The 13,123-nt window shown below is 39.9% G+C and overlaps 1 long non-coding RNA gene across 1 annotated transcript; it reads right to left on the minus strand.

Moving 5' to 3' along the window:
- Window positions 1-5,041: 5,041 nt before the first annotated feature.
- LOC115376916 (uncharacterized) lies at window positions 5,042-7,131 on the minus strand. Its single transcript, XR_003929871.1, has 3 exons — window positions 6,982-7,131; window positions 6,747-6,829; window positions 5,042-6,071 (listed from the first exon to the last, which is right to left on the minus strand). It is a non-coding gene; the product is annotated as an uncharacterized LOC115376916 (long non-coding RNA).
- Window positions 7,132-13,123: the final 5,992 nt, after the last annotated feature.

Raw genomic sequence — 13,123 nt, forward strand, 5'->3', positions numbered from 1 at the left:
GCTATCTGAAGCTTGAGAATGAAGGCCCAGACACTAAAAGATAATATTAAAATAGGAGATTACTAACACATCTAGGCTGTATACATGTTGTGTTGTCCTTTTTATTCCTGTAGTCTGTGCACGACTTTTTCAGTTTCCCTTTAAAAGACACATAGAAGTGCTCATAAACCCATAAAGCCATAAAGCCATTAAAGCCAAAAAATGTCAGCTAAACAAGAGCAAGTGAGTGCTCCATTTTGTCCTCCTTTGGTGAAAAGCATCATATACAGTCTGGAGATGTTTGCACTTTACTGACATCAGCTGATAGGATTTATTGGTATTGAAGTTCAAATTTGTCAAATAATTACCTTTCGCTGCCAATGGCCATATAAACTTGCCGAGTGCCACTTTCAACCTGAGCTGTTAAACTATCCAATAAAATATGTGTGAAAAAGGCAGAAGGAGAAATTTTGCACATATGCATGGTCAAGTGGGCATGTTTGCATGATTGCTTGTGTATGCCTACGCACTTGCATCAAGTTTGTGTGGTTTTAGGCAGTGGGTACCTTGCCTTCCAGTGCCTTGTTTGTGATGAATACAGTGGTAATTGGGGGTTTCATCCCACCAATATTTCAAATCAAGAGAGAGGGTGGAAGTATGCATACAGCTGCCAACATCATTATCTACAGCACTGCACTGCACAAAGCACTTCTGAAAATCAGTGAAAACTTCACAATGGCCAACTAGGCCTGATACACTAACATCTTATTACTCTGACAAAGGATGCGCTGTGATGAGTGGCTCAACCCACTGTCCGACACCGCAGAGAAAGACTTCGCCATTTGATTAGTTGTGCAATTCTTTCTCTCTTTTGCTCTGCTAAAATAGTCTCAAAACATCTGCTTACAGACCTTTCCTTTTTTCTGTTTTCTCCAGATGTCTGTCTCTCTGCCTGCTCACCGAGATGACACGGTGGGTTCCTCCCCGTTACCATGTAATCTACATTTGTTGCATTATTGGTATTACATTATTGCTAATGTAATCCCAGGCGTCCGTGTTCATGCCATGATTGAATTAACCCCATGGCTGTTTACATTAGTTTAAACTGTAATTCAATTGCCAGTGACATAACCATAATGAATAGTGATTGGATTATGATCATTTAGCCCTGTAATATCAACAAACCAAACAAGCAAAAAATGACACAATGCTGTAACTGGTTTAGAGGACCTCACGGGTATTTAAAGCCCCGAGAAACTGGAGATGAATAGCCTTTTTTGTGATTTGTGATGAGACCAACTTCCTCTCTGAACACAAAGTTCTACACCCAAGTAAAACTGGACTCTTGCTAAGTTTCCATACAACTGTCCATATCTGTACCCTCACCACATAACTGATGACTATGTACTCAAAAAATAATTAGACAACAAAATACAGAATACATCTCACAAGAATGTGGAGTGTAGTAGGGCTGTAGCCTCGACCCAACATTATTTAATATCTATATTAAAGAATGTTCCCTAAGATTTACCAAAGCTTACTTCTCCCTGTTAAAGGGATTTTTTAAGCAAGTTGTTCTTTATTTGATTTGAGAGTTCAGGGGCAGAGGATGTTGTATTGCTGTAAAACCAATTGAGGCAAATTTGTAACTTGCCATATTGACTTGACTTGACTTGACAATTGACTTGACTGAATCTCATGCCCATGGTCTTACTCCTCTGGAAACAGAAGCTGAATTTCTTTTGTAAGCAGAAACCTCGTCCTTATGTTACAAAAGAGGTTTTACAGGGGCAATTTAACATCCTAAATGACTTCTGCCAGACATGGGCACTGAAAGTCAACCTGAAAAAAAGAAAATAACAAGAAAGGATTTTTCCAAATTAGTCCAATCTGTAGGAAAAACAACTTCAAAACTGAAGAAAAAGCTATTGATTGAACATACAGCAAGTTGTAATTACTTGGGCAGCATGTGAAGTTCAACGAGCTGTCTCAGTAAGGCTGTGAATACACTGAAGGAAAAGGCAAGAAGGGCATTCTGTGCCATCAAATGAAAAATACTGCATGAAATGCCAAGACAAACCTGGCTCAATAATCAAACCCACATTACTATATGACAGTGAAATCTCAGAACAAGATTTCAAAAACTGTGACTACCATCCAGTTGAGACTGTGTATGAAGAGTTCTGCAGATCAGTACTCAGAATACACAGAAATGCACCAAACTCTACACGCAGGGCAGAATTAGGTCAATACCCCCCATGATCACAACTCAGACAAAAATCATCAAATTTAAAATAATTTTAAAAAACAGAGATTCATCAGTCTTATCATTATAAAGCCCTTCAGCACCAGGAAATAAACAGGAAAAAGAGTCCCTTCTGCCAGATGATTCTGGCACTCACATCGGCGAACACAATGAAATACCAAGACAGTTTATCCAGCCAAACCAAATTATTACCAAACACAAAACAGAACACAAAAAAATACTGAAATTAACTAATAGAATCCCAAAGTAATGTAAATTAGGAACATATTCAACCCCATATAGAGAATGCCTAACCATTGCGACTGAGCTTAAACTTTGAAAAGCCTTGACTAGAGCCACATCTCCTCTTGCACTGTACAGAATATTAACACATCAGAGTCATTTGATAGATGGTAGGGAGTGATGTATCTAATTTGTGACTGATGTGTCTAATTATGTCAAGTGGTGCATGTAATGCCTGCTACCAAACTGCCATCCATAGGAGACCTTGCAGAATCATTGGATTATCTTCAGGATCATTCATAGAGACACCACAGGGTTCATCTTGGACCAAGAATAATATCTGATAGAGATGATCGTCACACAGATAAGACCAAGTCATACACTGAATGTATAGTTAAACTCAACTTTATGGATTTGACAGTATTTCACTGCAGCAACTCGCTGTAACTCGCAGCAACTTGCTTATGTCTGGACACTGTAGCAAAGAAAAAAGTGTTGGTTAAAAGTGTTAAGTGGTTATGTTGGTTAATTGTTGATTATCTGTGTACTGTGCTTTTGGTGAAATGTGCACTTTGTTTTCTGTTTAACTGAATGTGAGAACACTAGAGGAGTATTAAGTGAACCAAAATGAAACCAAACAGGGTTTATACTGGTTAAATAAGTATGGAGACACACACAGGATTAAAATTTCATAAACAGACCTAACTTGAATGAGAAATTGAATTGAACTCAAAAAGAAAAACTGCACCGTTTGAACGCAAACTAACAAACTCTTTGGAGAAATAAGAAATAAAGAATTCAAAGAGAGAATTCAAGAACACTAAAACCAGCTATAAAGGGAAATACTTAACATTTTGAGGGTCTTGTTGAATTCACCTGCAATGTTACAATGGTTTATGTGGTATCATTAGTAATATGTGTTTTATTTTTAACTTCTCCTGTGGTCTGTGGTCTATCTTTTCTTCTTATTTAGTCCATCACTGCTCTTCCAAACCCACATGCTGGTCCAAAGTTACTTTTAATATCTACAGTGCTGCAGTGACATCACTTCATATTTTGAGAATGGTCTTGAGTTCTTGAGAGGAAAACATAATGATGCTCTGCCAAGAACAAACACAAGGACCTCATAAAAAAAAAAAAAAAAAAAAAAAAAAAAAAAAACAAATGGCAGCAATCTGGACTATTTACTGAAGTGGGACATAGAATGAGGCCATGGCTCTTCATCATAATGTCGATGCCAATTTGGTATCTGCAAAATTACTGGCCTTAGAGGAGGTGGATGTGGATTGGGGAGAGGGCAGTCGGAGGATGAGGAGGATGAAGAGAGCTCGTCTATCACAGCATATGACTGAGGGTGAGGGCAGAGATGAGTAAGGAGTGTATCGAGAAATGTGTAAAGGATGGGGATGTATTGTCTTAATAGTTGATTTTTTTTCCCATAATTTATTGAATACAGCTGATTCGAGCCCTGCAGTTACTGCAGATAAAAGGCCTCTTGCAAGAAGACATCAGACAGTTGATGAATATGGAAATTACGGTATGGACACCTTCATGTGATATGACTTGAGGCCATTTCTTCCCTTTTTGTTATGCCTCTGAATGCTGCAACATATCTACTCTGGCATTGCCATCAGTATCCAAAGGCCAAAGACATTATATATGATATATAATAAATGGCTGAGTCACAAAATCTGAAGGAATAAAAAATTAAATCATGTAATATTGTGGACTGGTGTCTTTATTTAAATTAATCTGACAACTCTCAGCAACAAAATTAGCCAATTCTGGTTGTGGTATTTGTGCTAATTTTTTTTAATGATCATCAACGGACACAATATTACCAGGCCAACAGTTTATTTTAATGTACTAATTTTAACACAGGGGTGGTGCATCTAGATTGTCCTCAGGGACAGGGCTTCTGTGTCCTTGATTGTTCATTTTGCGCAATTTCGTCCGGCCAGCATAGATATTCTTTGGCGCCTTGTCTCATTATTGATAATAACTGCAGCAGGCAGTGAAAGACACAAGAATGATTTTTCCCGCAAAATCCCTGAACACCCCTCACTAAAATGAAGGGGATGTGTGTTACTTGGAATAACATGGGGGGCTGTGGTCTGGAGATGTTACCTGGAGTAATGTGAGTAATACAGTCAATTTACTCTAGTGTAATATCGCAAGTATTTGTCATGTAGGGATTGAAGCTAGTCTTACAATGAGGTAAGGTTCACTTAATGCTCACCGCATCACATAAACATGTAAAGATATACAAATAATCATTTGCTCGTTGCCAGTTTTTCCCAATCATCAACCAGACCTCCAGGTGTTTTGATGCTTTAATTCAAGCTTTGTTTTCTGCTTTTGCCTCCTTTGGTTTACCAGTTTAAAACAAAAATGACCACAATCTTCGATCATTCAGTCTTTATTTATATACCACATTTCTGTCACGAGGCTGTAGCTGAACCCAAATGAAGACCAAGGCAGGCAGGTGTGGTGGTGTGGATCGTCAGCCAGTTTTGTGTGTGGCGATGGTTTGTTCCTTGAAGGTACGTCACAATAACTACCAATGCCTTTCAACGAGACATGTCCTTTTGGATGACTGCATTACGTTGACATTTGGTTAATAAGGCTTGCAATTTCAGAAATGTCTTTCTTAGCTTAGAAAAATAGCATACAAAAAGCCTGTAGCCTACAATTCAATGCAGGAAATATTCCTCAAGAAATCATATAAGATTATCAGCAATAGCACACATTATACTTGACTGACTGCTTTAACGACTGACTGCTTTAACGTAATAACAGCAGGGGTACCATTGCTGAAGTTGTATTTTGATGTTGTGGATGTACTGATGACTGATTTTCGCATAGGTGGTGCTGTGAATATGGTGATGGCATAGTATGCACCATAAAGACCCATGGCTGGAAATCTTCCTTTAGTGGTTGGCTCACAGGGCCTCTTAGAGTGTGCTTTGCTGTGCCTTTGCTGTCTCAAAGACCAGCACCTTCCATGCTGTCAATAAGATGGAACAGAGGATAGTGGACAAGAGGAAGCACTGTATCCAGTTCTCCAAGCCCCATGAGCTTGATGTGGTTGGACAAGGCTTTGCTGCACTAGCACAGCAAGATGCTTTGGAGACCTATGTAGGTGCAATTGATGGATGCCACATCAGGAACAAGGCACTTGCAGGTCATGCTGCCAAAGACTATCTGGACAGGAAGCTGTTTCAGTCTGTCCAGCTCCATGCAGTCTGTGTTTTTAGATGCTTCCACAGGCCTAGGATCCTAGGATCAGAAACAAGAGCACTCAAAAACAGCCCCCTCCTCATAGATCTGTTGTACCCTCCTGCAGGTCCAGGGAATGGTTGGTACCTCTACATTTTTTTTAATCATAACACCCTATAGGGAACCACTGCATGGCAGAGTGCAGGAGTGGCATCACTGTCATCATGCCAAGGCCCGCTGTATCATACAGCTGGAGTGAAGAAAACAAGGTGGCGCAGCATCTTCTTCAATGCCCTGGAGGTCGACCCTACATTTGTCCCCGCCATCATTACTTGCTGTGCTGCACTCCACAACATCTGTTTGGGAGTTGGGGACATTGAGGAGCCTGTACAGGAGGCATGGAGGGACAGTGTCAACCAAGCCCCTCTTGCTGTTGAGGTCACTGGTGCAGCAATGAGAAATAGGCTGGCAGGCCGCATCTCTGCACCTATCCATCAGCTGCTGGACCACGACTATTTATAAGTCACATTGAAAACAGCAGTGCACAAAAAATTTAAATACCACTCAAATACGTTGTTCAGACATTTGTTTCTTTTGACAAAACTGAAGATGTACTTACTTTCTCAAATACTTTCTCAAAACTTTTTTGACAGAGAAAAATAAATGAAATGTATGTTCAAACAAAAATTAAATGAAAAAACATGAAAAAAGTCTTTGTGATTCTATTTAAATTTAAACAAGTGGCTGTGTTGGGTGATGGCTGATCTTTCCCTGTTACCCTTTGCATTTGGAAAAAGTTATGCCAGTGACCTTATATGTCTTTGTCAGATACTCCCATTTCTTGGCTGCCTGTGCTCCTGTCAGTCTCCCCTACAGTCCCATCATCTGTACAATTTTCCCACTTGCACAGTAAAAAAAATTAAAGTCATGTTACGCCTGCCATCTGTACATGAAAAACACAGCACACTACAGATAAAATTAGCAGCATAGCAATCAAGACTTTGGAATAATCTCAAATCCATTCATAAGATGCAATAAAGTGAAATAAATGAAAACTCACCCCCGATCCTGTTTGGGAGCATGTGGAAAGAGCCTCAGTGCGACTTCTCAACTTTATGAGGAGTTCTGTCTCCTCCTCAGACCCTGTAACCATATGAAAACATTATAACGCATTAAAATGTTTAATCAAGCCACAAAACATCAGAGGCATAGCAAATGAGCCGATGCAAATGTAAAGTTTGTGGGTAAGGTGAGATAAACAGGCTACATAGCGTTATAAAAGCTTTACTCCTTACACTTGTATGTTTGCTCAGGCTGTCATGCCCTCTGCCCCAGAGCTTGTCTTTCTGTGTGTTTGTGTGTGCTTGATTGCAGGATTGGGGTCTGGTGTGCTGGGGTTGGGTCTCCAGCCTGCTCAGCTGTCTGCCATCAACTCATCATCTCTGCTCTACAACAGGCTGCCTCTAACAACCAGACCTCGCCTGATTGTTGACTCAGTAACCACTGTCAGTCTCTTTCAAGCCAGCTCTTTTGCCTGTCTGTTTTTGTATTCAGTATCAAGAGTAACTTCTTCTATTTTTCTGCCACGGATCCAGCTACAACCCTGGCCTCCAGCACCAGTCCTGCATCCAGTCTGCCACCCAGCCAGTTCAGCCAGCCAGGTCCTCCATCCAGCCCTCACCTGGAGCCGCGTCATTCTCCAATCAAGCCAGTCCCTCACCCCGGACTCATCATCCTGCACCCAAGTAGAAATAAACATTCTTTGAACTGTTCAGCTGCCTCACTTCTCATTTCTCTGCCTTTTGAGTCCATCATTCCTAACTTGTTACACAAGCACCATGTTGACGTTGTGATAAGTATTAACTGAAAAACCTACCTTACTCAATTTATTCACCTTCTGCTTTGGTGATAAGCAAAGCGACTTTTTGCGGCTGCTCCAAGTGTTTCTAGTTGAAAATCCCTTAACTTTTCAGAAAGGCGCTGGTGTCATCACTGTCCCTCCTTCAGGCAACCGATCTTATCGTCAAGCAGGTGACAGTGTTAAGTTTGTAACAACCAAGGAAATGGAGAAGAAGCTTGTTCTGGCCATGTTGGCTCATCCTGACCTATATGATAAGTCAGACAGACACTATAATAACAAAGACAGAAAAGCCCATTTCAGGGAGTAGATCAGTCGGACCTTAGAGTGGTGATGTTGATATTTCAATATTGTTGTCATAGATACAAAACAGTGATGTGCAGCGTTTCTTTCTTGCCGCATAGTGCTTCATCTTAGCGCCGTGCCAGCAGGCACAGATTAAGAATGCAGTGGCCCCTGGGCACAAAATCTTGGAGGTGCCCACCCCGTCTGCACACATGCACACTCTAGGTTTCGAATTATAGGTTTCAAGTGTAGTTTCCTATCTGTTTGAAAACACCAGTATCTTATACAGGATTTACACAAGACTATGGTCTGTGATCACAATCTGAAAGACAATACAACACATGTAGATATCATCTATCGTACAGAATTTACACCACATGACTGCAGCAATACGTTCCTGGGCACAACAATATCGATGCATCAGCTTACAGGTTGTTGCTAAATGACATACACAAGCACATACTGCCCCATATCCACCAATACAGTTCTTTGATTAAGATTCTTCCATCAATCACACACACAGTCTCACACACACACATACACACACACACACACCCACACACACACACATGACAAGTACATTTTTATTTGTATAGCCCAATATCACATATTTTCCTTTATCTTAGTGTAGTTTTTCCATCGTGTTGTGGTTGCATCTGCTCACCTGCTCCATCATGTACCTGAGAGTGATTCCAGTGTCAAACTTTCCCCCATCAGTTTGTAAAGAACAAAAAAGGTATACAGTGACTGAAACATGTCAAAACACTTTCCAATATCTGGGCTGCTGGCCTCTATGGTGTTGACTTTAACTAAATTCAGGGAGTAAGCTGTGCAGGGTACATAATGTATTAAAGGATTTCTTTTCTTTAGTTGTGCTTTCAGTCCATTATACTTTCCATTATACAAGCATTGTCATATGACTGGCCTTTGCAATTTGACAGCTCTAAGCCTGAGATGTCAACCATGGCAACTGTTGTACCCTTAAACAGGAGGAATAGCAACGAGAGAGGAGCGAGGAAAACCACACACAGCTCTTTCATTCACTTGTCTGCACTGAATAATTTCTCACATAATACAAACAAAACTTATATTCCACAATGAACACATTAAACACTCTTAGTATCAGTACAACAGACACCCTTATATATATATATATATATATATATATATATATATGTGTGTGTGTGTGTGTGTGTGTGTGTGTGTGTGTGTGTATATATATATATATATATATATATATATATATATATTATTTTTTTTATTTTTTTTTTTTAAGAAATAAAGAGATCTAAATGATCTTTTTACCAGTGCTGGTCCACATTAGCAACCAATAATGACATAATCAATGATGAAACAAATATTATTAACACACGATGCTAACTGTAATAAAGAAGAATGAAATTAATTTTGTTAATTTAAACATTAATTAAATATTACACCTGGAGATGAATGACTCTGAGGTTAATTACTCTTTTCTGTCACATAACAACCTATCACACAACAACACATTCTGCCAGACTTTTGCCTGTATGGATTTCAGTTGGCTCAAACCCAATAAAACATTCAATAATTTGCCATTTTTTGTTCACAAATCTGAAAAATGAAAGTAAATTGATCAGTGTGGGTCAGGTCTGGGGTTGAGTCAACATCTACAGAGAAGTATTTTGCTTCCTGAATTTGATCAGCAATAGTCTGCCTAATTTTCTCTCCCATTACATCAATAAATGTTTCACAAGTTGTCAATGACAAACAAGAGACAATCCTCTGTCTTTTTGACCAAACTTTTCAATATGTCCAGCCAAGGATGGATTAAACTGAGCCATCAGTTCTCAAGTCCCAAGAAAATTTCCATTGTGAGGCAACCCCAGCGATCTATAATCTCCCCTAAAGGTGAATCCTCTCTCCCCTAGAGACTCGATAACCACCATGACTCTTTTGGGGACATCTCTTCAGTGTTGTCTCTCTGCTTCCATTTGTTTTAGCAAAGATGAGTCAATGGTCACTGTGCCCATGCATCTCTGATGTAAAGATTGCATGCGACTCCTACGCTCATCACTCCTCTCATGATCCCCAATGCATACAAACGGATGGTGCTTATTTGAGAAAAGCTTACAAGGACAACAATAGATATCTCCATTTGACCCATTCTCTTGACACTGTCCATCCATTTGGTAAACAAGACGAAAGTAAGTCACTGTTTAAACAACAACGTCTACCGCCAGTGGTCCTATCCCTGGCAGAGACTGGACAGGAGGATCTGCGGTTATGAAAAGAAGCTGCAACCCTGTCAGTGAGGACAGATTTCACAGATTCCCCCATAAAGCTGGATCTGTACCATCGGTGAACCAGTCCTCCTGCTCTGGTCCATGCTGAGGTCCTGGCTGTGGTCTGTCAGGTTCAGGTTCAAGTGGTTGGTCTCCGCTTTGGGAAGCTTCCCATTCAGGTGAAGGATGGCACCAAGGTTCATTAGAGCAGCCGGGCACTGGGACAGGGTTAGAGGAGGGGGGCAGAGTGGTGCATAATGCCATAATTATACTGAGACTTTTTATTACTATCATTTTTATTCAGTTATTTTTATTGTGTTCATGTTGTAAAATTTTATTCCATTTCATTTAATGTTATTTTATTATTAATAATGTTATATATATATATTTTTTATCTCTCTTACTGGTTTTATTTGTCTTTGTTTTATCTTGTCTTTTTAATCTTATTTATAGTTTTTTTTTTTTTACTCTAGCTTTAATTTACCTCTATATAAATATTTTTAAACCTCTTTATTTAATTGTATGTCAGTGTCATTTTTTTTTGTCTTTTTTTAAATCAATTTTTAACTGTTTTTTTTTATCTCGTTTTTGTTTCACTCTATTTTACTCCTTTTACTATAGCTTTTAAATCTATTTTATTAGGCCTACAAGTTTTATTTTGTCAGGTGCATTATTCTTGAGAAAGAACACAAGCCATGCAGAGCAACAGGAAACAGCAACACATCAGTACAGTAACAACAAACACCATGTATACAGCCATGCAAGTAACACGAAGCAACAAAACACAGCCAGGCTGAGCCGTCAGTACTGCGCACTACCATCTGTTGATGCATGCAGAACAGCAGTAAACAGTAGATGTGAGTAAAATACAATTTAAAATACAATACGATTTTGATAAAATGTTAAGATGCAGTCATACATTAGGAAAATGGTAGTATTGGTAGTAATGGTAATACACTAAACACACAAGCCAGGCAACATAGAGTTTAAGAACGCAATTATGGTAAATAAATAAATAAATAAATAATACCATGTTTATAAAATCTTATACCATAAGAGCCTCCCTATGTTTATGAATTTCCTCAGGTAAGGTTTAAACAGGATATTAACACAGACAGACCTTATTACGTGATTTGTCTGATTAATGAATGTATATATTTTGACTCAGTAGCCTTAAGGCTTGTGTTCTGTCCATATAGTTTTTACAGGACACAAACCCTTGGCGGAGGGATGAATTTGAAGCTATTATCCAGTGAGAGAGAAAAAAAAATAAATAAAAATCACCGCTTCATCACAGCATTCCCCAGCACCTTGTCATTGCTTTTCTGCCAGAGAAAGATGCTATTTGGACCCAAGCTCTTATATTCTTATTTAGCCATGCGCTTAAATCAATGAATTTTATTCGATGAAAAAACAATTGCCTGCTCAAAATTTTTCACATCCTGCTCAGTGACTTGATCCTGATGCATTGCCAGAGTGGTTGAAATAGTTAGCTTAAAGTATGGCTGAAATAAGTGGTAGTAATAGATAAGTTGTGGGGTGGCAGCGGCTGCTGTCGCGCTTCCATCGTCTGTGCTTGCAGACAGGCAGGGGTGCCGCCAGGAATTTTGGGCCCCATGAAAATATATATGTATATATAAATTTACTCGATGATGGTTTAATAATTTTATATTAGTTTTTACCTATTTTTTGAGGCCCCTGTCAGGCAAGGGCCCTTGGAATTGTCCTAACTTTTCCCCCATATACGGTGCCCCTGCAGACAGGCATTTTTTCTCAGTTCGCATTCTCGGTTTTCTTTTTCTTTAAAAATAGGGGGGTTTGTTGGAGGCCCCCTAGAGGTCAGGGCCCCAAGCACTCAGTGGATAATCCATGCTTGCCTGCCAGCACTTTTCTGCCAGGAAAAAAAAAAAAAAAAAAAAAAAAAAAACACTAGAACACAAGCCCTTAAACAGATAATAAATTACAGAGATGGGACATGCCCACCCCACACACTGGGAAGCAGAGGGACACACTGGGGTGGCAGTGAAACACTTGGCCAGACATGGACTGTGACAGTTACTTTTAAAATTATTATCATATTTATGAGGAGGAATATGTCTGTTATACTGTGTCACACATAATACAGACAGATTGATGGGTGAATGTATTTAGAGGCACATGTGATCAATTAATAGACGTTATGATGAGCTATAAATAGGCTTAGCCGTGCGTAATGATTGTGTGTAATGACATGCAGCAGTGGCCACTTGGCGCTGTCAAGGGTCCTTGCTGTCCCTTTAGTTGCCATGTCTAAGAAAATGAATGAGCAGCAACAGTATTTATATGGAAATGAGCTAATCAGGGGTGGGTCAACCTCCATTTATGGCTGATTGTGGGAGTGGACATGAGGCTCGTGCGCATGCGAACAATTACGCAAAGACAGATTTATTAAACAAACGAGACAATGGAGACTCGGGCATGGGGAACCGGGGCAGGGAGCTGATGGCTGGTGCAGGGCTTATGGAGCTGAGTGGTGATGATGAAGTGACAAGCAGGTGTGCTGGTTCGGATGACTGGCAGGTGTCCTGGCAGAGAGACACAGGGACACGCCCACACCACCCACCGAGAGGCAGAGGGAAACACTCGGGTGGCAGGGAAACACTGAGCACTGAGCCAGACAGGGGTCCTGAAAATTTTATACAGTAGCTATAGCCCAGTGTGCGGCACAAAAATCCACTGACTTTAAATAGGTGTTATATGTGCTCTTTGTCAGCACTCAGACTGCTGTGCAAGTTGTCAGCAGTTATACAGCTTTTTTTTCTGTAGACCAAACAAGAGAGCATTGCAAAAGTCAAGCCTAGAGGTTAGAAAAGCATGCATTAGTTTTTCTGTGTCAGCCTGAGAGAGAAATGGTGTAACCTTAGCCTAACCTTAGTTTCAAACATAATAAGGGGACACTTTCTAATGTGGGCTTCAAAACTGAGGTCAGAACCAATGACACCTGCAGTGTTTTTGACCTGGCCGCTGGTGTGAAGGCCTAATGAGTGCAGG

Source organism: Myripristis murdjan, chromosome 3 (genome assembly GCF_902150065.1).
Source record: "Myripristis murdjan chromosome 3, fMyrMur1.1, whole genome shotgun sequence".
Taxonomy (NCBI): Eukaryota; Metazoa; Chordata; class Actinopteri; order Holocentriformes; family Holocentridae; genus Myripristis; species Myripristis murdjan.